The sequence below is a fragment of the Zea mays genome, unplaced genomic scaffold (genome assembly GCF_902167145.1).
Source record: "Zea mays cultivar B73 unplaced genomic scaffold, Zm-B73-REFERENCE-NAM-5.0 scaffold_650, whole genome shotgun sequence".
Classification (NCBI taxonomy): domain Eukaryota; kingdom Viridiplantae; phylum Streptophyta; class Magnoliopsida; order Poales; family Poaceae; genus Zea; species Zea mays.
Genome location: NW_023367312.1, coordinates 23,091 through 30,236, shown reverse-complemented (window position 1 = coordinate 30,236; position 7,146 = coordinate 23,091). Strand labels below are relative to the sequence as shown.

The 7,146-nt window shown below is 36.9% G+C and overlaps 2 non-coding genes across 2 annotated transcripts; one reads left to right on the top strand and one right to left on the bottom strand.

Moving 5' to 3' along the window:
* The first annotated feature begins 1,051 nt into the window (after positions 1-1,051).
* On the top strand, positions 1,052-1,129 carry TRNAR-ACG (transfer RNA arginine (anticodon ACG)). Its single transcript has one exon. It is a non-coding gene; the product is annotated as a tRNA-Arg (tRNA).
* A 253-nt stretch (positions 1,130-1,382) lies between these two features.
* TRNAN-GUU (transfer RNA asparagine (anticodon GUU)) lies at positions 1,383-1,454 on the bottom strand. The gene has a single exon. It is a non-coding gene; the product is annotated as a tRNA-Asn (tRNA).
* Positions 1,455-7,146: the final 5,692 nt, after the last annotated feature.

The window sequence follows — 7,146 nt, the reverse complement described above, 5'->3', positions numbered from 1 at the left end:
AGACAAAGGGCCGCGGGTTGAAAAGAAGAGCCTAGGCGCTGCTCGGGCGAGGAAGAATTTTTTAAAAAAACTGGTTATGGGCACACCAGACAGTCTACAGTGTCTGTCCGATGCACACCAGAAAACGCATAGTAGCTGTTCGGTGAACCACCGGACAACGCAGTGGAGAAGGGGATCTATGCGCGCCTAGCCAAGTGTGGAGAGGATAACTGCTGAAAGCATATAAGTAGTAAGCCCACCCCAAGATGAGTGCTCTCTCCTCCGACTTCCCTAGAGCCTCCGGTAGCACAGCCGAGACAACGACGGGTTCTCCACCCATACGGGGATGGAGCGACAGAAGTATGGAAATAGGATAAGGTAGCGGCGAGACGAGCCGTTTAAATAGGTGTCAAGTGGAAGTGCAGTGATGTATGCAGCTGAGGCATCCTAACGAACGAACGATTTGAACCTTGTTCCTACACGACCTGATCAAATCGATCAGGCACTTGCCATCTATCTTCATTGTTCAACTCTTTGATGAAAAGAAAAGATGAAAAAACCAAAAAAAAGCTCTGCCCTTCCATCTCTTGGATAAATAGAGAGGGAGGGCAGAGTCCTTTGGTGTCCCTTCCAGTTAAGAATTGGGACTTCACAATTACTAGCCAATATTTCTCTCATGCCTTTTCTCGTTCATGGTTCGATATTCTGGTGTCCTAGGCGTAGAGGAACCACACCAATCCATCCCGAATTTGGTGGTTAAACATCTACTGCGGTGACGATACTGTAGGGGAGGTCCTGCGGCAAAATAGCTCGATGCCAGAATGATAAAAAAGCTTAACACCTCTTATTTGACTTTTTCACTATTTGAAATACGAAAAAGATCCAAATCCAAAACGCAAAGGTCGTCTTATTCAAAACCTCAATCATCCCCTCTCTCCCACTTCACACCTCAAAACGCACTGTTCTTATAGAGAGAAAGGCGCTTTCCCATCTTCTTAACCCGAAATGAAATGGCTGAGGAGGAGAAGGTTCCTTTTGGGGGGTATCCCCGGGAAGAGATCCAGTGGAGACGGGGTGGGCCTGTAGCTCAGAGGATTAGAGCACGTGGCTACGAACCACGGTGTCGGGGGTTCGAATCCCTCCTCGCCCACAGCCTTCCAAAGGGGGAAGGACCTTTACTTTCTCCCTGAGGGTAGGAAAATCATGATCGGAATAGCGGACGTAAAGCTATTGAACTTGGGTATGCTCTTTCCTTTTGTCGAAGTGGAATCGTAGAACAGAATGTGATACGATGAGACAGAATGCAATAGAAACAAGGATAGCGAACGGGTTACCTACTCCTAAGGGTCAAAGCAAGCCTTTTAATTCAATTCTTTATTCTTACATTAAAGAATGAATCAAATCTCCCCAAGTAGGATTCGAACCTACGACCAGTCAGTTAACAGCCGACCGCTCTACCACTGAGCTACTGAGGAACAAGGGGAGATTCGACCTCCTAGAGTTCAACTCCCGCTCTCAACCCGTGAACAATATGAGTCCGAAGCTTCTTTCGTAACTCCCAGAATTTCTTCGTAGTGGCTCCGTTCCATGCCTCATTTCATAGGGAAGCCCAAAGTGGCTCTATTTCATTCTATTTCACTTCTTAGCACTTCCTATCATTTAATATCCATTCCTTTGGTCTTATTGACATAAGAGATGTCATTTATAGTCTATCTCTTTCTATATATGGAAAGTCAAGAAATTCTCATCGAAACATCGAGAAATTGTGCATATAGAAAACTCTAAAGAAAGAAAAAAGGAGACCCATGCCATGATTTTCAAATCTTTTCTACTTAAGTAGTCTAAAGTAGTCTAAGTTTCTCGATGAGGATAATTAATTCGGTCGTTGTGGTCGGACTCTATTATGGATTCTGACCACATTCTCCATAGGTCCCTCTTAGATCTTCTTTCTCCAATCTTGGGTTAGGGAAGAAGGAGATATTCGCGACTACTGGCGGTTTCATTATGGGGCAGCTCATGATCTTCATATCGATCTATTATCCACCTCTGCATCTATTCTTTCTTAGCTAAACGGGTGGAAGATCCAGCCAATTTGGTTATATCATGGACTCGAAAAAACGGATCTGAATGTGACTGAAATGCACGATCTTCACAGGTATCACTTTTCACGATACCTAAACCTAAAAGGTGGAATAGCGATTTTCGAACCATTTCCTATAAGAGAATGGTTTCCATTACTTTGAGAAATGGATTCTATATCAAACTATAGCTATTGCATTAAAGAAGAAAAGAAACTAATAGAAGTCGAAGACGCGGAATGGTAGTGAATAGAGAAAAAAGATTCTTCTGATTTTCTTGTTCCTGAAAATATTCGATCCATCTCCTAGACGCCGTAGAGAATTGAGAATTTTCATGTCTTTCAATTCTCGTACTCGTAATTGGAAAGTTACGGAAGGAGATCCATCATTTTGCAATGAAAACAACATAAAAAACTCTGGACAATTTCGAAATCAGACCAAGCGTCTTAATACATATGCAAAAAAATTCATTATTGGCCCACCATTGATTACAAGATTTAGCTTTTATGAATCGCTATTGGTTTGATACGAATAATGGCAGTCGTTTCAGTATGTTAAGGATACAGATGTATCCACAATTCATTTAGAGTTACTTAATAGCCTATTTCTTATACTATATCTCTATCCCGTGAAATTCTCGAGCCCAAAGATGGATGCATATGCTGTGTTTCATTTTGCTAAATGATATCAATTAAATGGTATATCAATTCTATAAATTGATATAGCAATAAATAAATCAGCAAAATTCTTTTATTTTAGATAGAAGAAATGTTTCTTCTATCTAAAATAAAAGAATGTACCCTTCTATCCAAATCCAATTTGCATCGATAAAATAAATCCAAATTCCAGATTCCAGCAGTAGATGAATAATTGCAAATTTTTGTGTGTACGAGATTAGAATAACTTAAAAATAACTGACATAAATTTTTTATTTTTCCTGATCAGAAAAATACATGAAAAAGAAAGGAGGTAGAAAAATTTGTTGATTTATGGTTAAAGAAGAAAAACAAGAAAACAGGGGTTCTGTTGAATTTCAAGTATTCAGTTTCACCAATAAGATACGGAGACTTGCTTCACATTTAGAATTACACAAAAAAGATTTTTCATCGGAAAGAGGTCTACGAAGACTTTTGGGAAAACGTCAACGTTTGCTGGCTTATTTGGCAAAGAAAAATAGAGTACGTTATAAGAAATTAATAAGTCAGTTGGATATTCGGGAGAAGTAATTAATCGTTCTCATTTTTTCTTATTTTATTAGTAGTCTTATAGTAGTCTTAGATTTTGCATTTGATGAGCCTCGTTTGAGGAATTCATGGAATAATCCATTTTCATGGAATAAAGAATAAGAACAAGGATATGAGTCTATCGCTTAAAAGAAAAGATCTCATGATAGGCAATATGGGCCCTCAACACCCATCAATGCATGGTGTTCTTCGACTGATTGTTACTCTCGATGGTGAAGATGTTATTGATTGCGAACCCATATTAGGGTATTTACACAGAGGAATGGAAAAAATCACGGAAAACAGAAGTATTATACAATACTTGCCTTATGTAACACGATGGGATTATTTAGCTACTATGTTTACAGAAGCAATAACGGTAAATGCACCAGAATTCTTAGAGAATATTCAAATACCCAAAAGAGCCAGCTATATTAGAGTAATTATGTTAGAATTGAGCCGTATAGCTTCTCATTTGTTATGGCTTGGACCTTTTATGGCGGATCTCGGGGCACAGACTCCCTTTTTCTACATTTTTAGAGAGAGAGAATTGATATATGATCTATTTGAAGCTGCTACAGGTATGCGAATGATGCATAATTACTTTCGCATCGGAGGAGTCGCTGCCGATCTCCCTTATGGATGGATGGATAAATGTTTAGATTTCTGTGATTATTTTTTACAAGGAGTTGTTGAATATCAAGAACTTATTACACAGAATCCCATTTTTTTAGAACGAGTTGAAGGAGTCGTTTTATTAGCGGAGAAGAAGCTATAAATTGGGGCTTATCGGGACCAATGTTACGAGCTTCTGGAATACAATGGGAATCTTCGTAAAATTGATCCTTATGAGTCTTACAATCAATTCGATTGGAAAGTCCAATGGCAAAAAAGAAGGAGATTCGTTAGCTCGCTATTTAGTACGAGTCGGTGAAATGAGGGAATCCATAAAAATTATTCAACAGGCTGTAGAGAAAATTCCTGGAGGACCTTATGAGAATTTAGAAGCCCGACGCTTTAAGAAAGCAAAGAATCCGAATGGAATGATTTTGAATATCGATTTCTTGGTAAAAAACCTTCGCCCAATTTTGAATTATCAAAGCAAGAGCTTTATGTAAGAGTAGAAGCTCCAAAAGGCGAATTAGGAATTTATCTGGTAGGAGATGATAGTCTTTTCCCCTGGAGATGGAAATTCGTCCACCGGGTTTTATTAATTTGCAAATTCTTCCTCAGCTAGTTAAAAAAATGAAATTGGCTGATATCATGACAATATTAGGTAGTATAGATATCATTATGGGGGAAGTTGATCGTTGAAATGATAATAGATAGGCTAGAGGTAGAAACTATCAATTCTTTTTTCGAAATCGGAATTATTTAAAGAAATCTACGGACTTATATGGATTCTACCCATTTTTGCCCTCCTACTGGGAATCACAATAGAAGTACTCGTAATTGTGTGGTTAGAAAGAGAAATATCCGCATCGATACAACAACGTATTGGTCCTGAATATGCTGGCCCCCTGGGACTGCTTCAAGCTATAGCAGATGGAACTAAACTACTTTTAAAAGAGGATATCCTCCCATCCCGAGGAGATATTCCTTTATTTAGCATTGGTCCCTCTATAGCAGTCATATCCATTTTATTAAGTTTTTTAGTTATCCCTTTAGGATATCGTTTTGTTTTAGCTGATCTTAGTATTGGTGTTTTTTTATGGATTGCGATTTCAAGTATTGCTCCTATTGGTCTTCTCATGGCAGGATATAGCTCAAATAATAAATATTCTTTTTCAGGCGGTCTACGAGCGGCTGCTCAATCTATTAGTTATGAAATACCATTAACTTTTGTGTACTAGCAATATCTCTACGTGTGATTCGTTAAAATAGGATCTTTTTCCTCTAAAATACATTGAATGCTTATCTTCCTTTGCTTATTCTGTATTCGCGTTTGGTAAGTTAAACTCGATAGCTATATGAGTGAAACAAAACAGCTTATTAATTTGTAGTAAAAGTAAAAAATCTCATTTCCTACGTACAAGAAAAAAGTTCAAGTAAACATAAGCAGTGTAAACTCTTTACCCCAAGGTTGAGATTGTTTGATTAGTCATCATATCTTGAAGCGGGCAAGAATAAAGGATTCGCGATATGGAATTCCATTACTAGAATATTTTGAGTTATTACTATAATTTAAACTTATAACCATAAGGCAATCCATCAAAAGTTAGTGAGGGATTAGGAACACTAAAGTACATACAGGATTAGTAATGAGAGAATCTAAATCATTAGACATTTTTCCTCATAAAAGGAATCATAATAAGGACTTGAAATTGGTGGAAATGATCAAGCAGTACTTTCTTCAGATTCCGGTCTAGAGTATGTTCCCATTCACTTGTTAAGGAAATGGCTATCAAGAACGAATTAACCCTTTATTCTTTTTTTAAGTATACCCCTCCCGGGGAAAGAAGAGTAGGACAAAAGATATGGAATACAATACAAAAAAGGATCTTATTTATTCTTTCCTTCCTTTATCCCTATTCATACAGAATTCCTCATGAACTAATGCCAAATTCTTTCCATTTATTAATTGTTATAACGAGTGATTTATTCCAATATTAAGTTATTACTGAACAAAAGCAAAATTATATTATATAAAGGATGAGATCAATTCGGAAGCGCTTTTTGTTATTCTAGCAGACGTAATTGCTTTGGTCTAATTTTGGGCTTTCCAATCAATTTTATCTTATCTAATTCTATCTATGCCCAGAGGATGATACCGAAACGAAACAATCCTTTCCTTTTTTCTGATCATAGAGGAGCCGTATGAAGCTAAGGTTTCATGTACGGTTTTTGGAATAGCGGTGGGAACTGTGATGTTATCATCGACTATGATTATCTAATAGTTCAAGTACAGTTGATATAGTTGAAGCACAGTCCAAATATGGTTTTTTGGATGGAATCTTTGGCGTCAGCCTATAGGTTTTCTAGTTTTTCTAATTTCTTCTTTGGCAGAAATGTGAAAGATTACCCTTTGATTTACCAGAAGCAGAAGAAGAATTAGTAGCAGGTTATCAAACCGAATATTCTGGTATTAAATATGGTTTATTTTATCTTGTTTCTTACCTAAATTTATTAGTTTCCTCTTTATTTGTAACTGTTCTATACTTAGGCGGGTGGAATTTCTCTATTCCCTATATATCCTTTTTTGGATTTTTCCAAATGAATAAAATAATTGGAATTTTGAAATGGTAATAGGTATCTTTATTACATTAACTAAAGCTTATTTATTTCTCTTCATTTCTATCACAATAAGATGGACTTTACCCAGGATGAGAATGGATCAGTTATTAAATCTTGGATGGAAATTTCTTTTACCTATTTCTCTGGGCAATCTCTTATTAACAACTTCTTCCCAACTAGTTTCACTATAAATAAGAATACAATAACAGTAAGAATATTTTCAACAAAAAAGTTCTCTCAAACAAGAGAAAGAAACATACCTTTTTCATATATAGATTTAGAATATGTTCCCTATGCTAACTGGGTTCATTAGTTATGGTCAACAAACAATACGCGCCGCAAGATACATTGGTCAAAGTTTCATAATTACCTTATCCCACACAAATCGTTTACCTATAACGATTCACTACCCTTATGAAAAATCAATTACATCGGAGCGTTTCCGGGGGCGAATACACTTTGAATTGATAAATGCATTGCTTGTGAAGTATGTGTTCGCGTATGCCCGATAGATCTACCCCTTGTGGATTGGAGATTTGAAAAGGATATTAAAAGAAAACAATTGCTTAATTATAGTATTGATTTTGGAGTTTGTATATTTTGCGGTAACTGTGTTGAATACTGTCCCACAA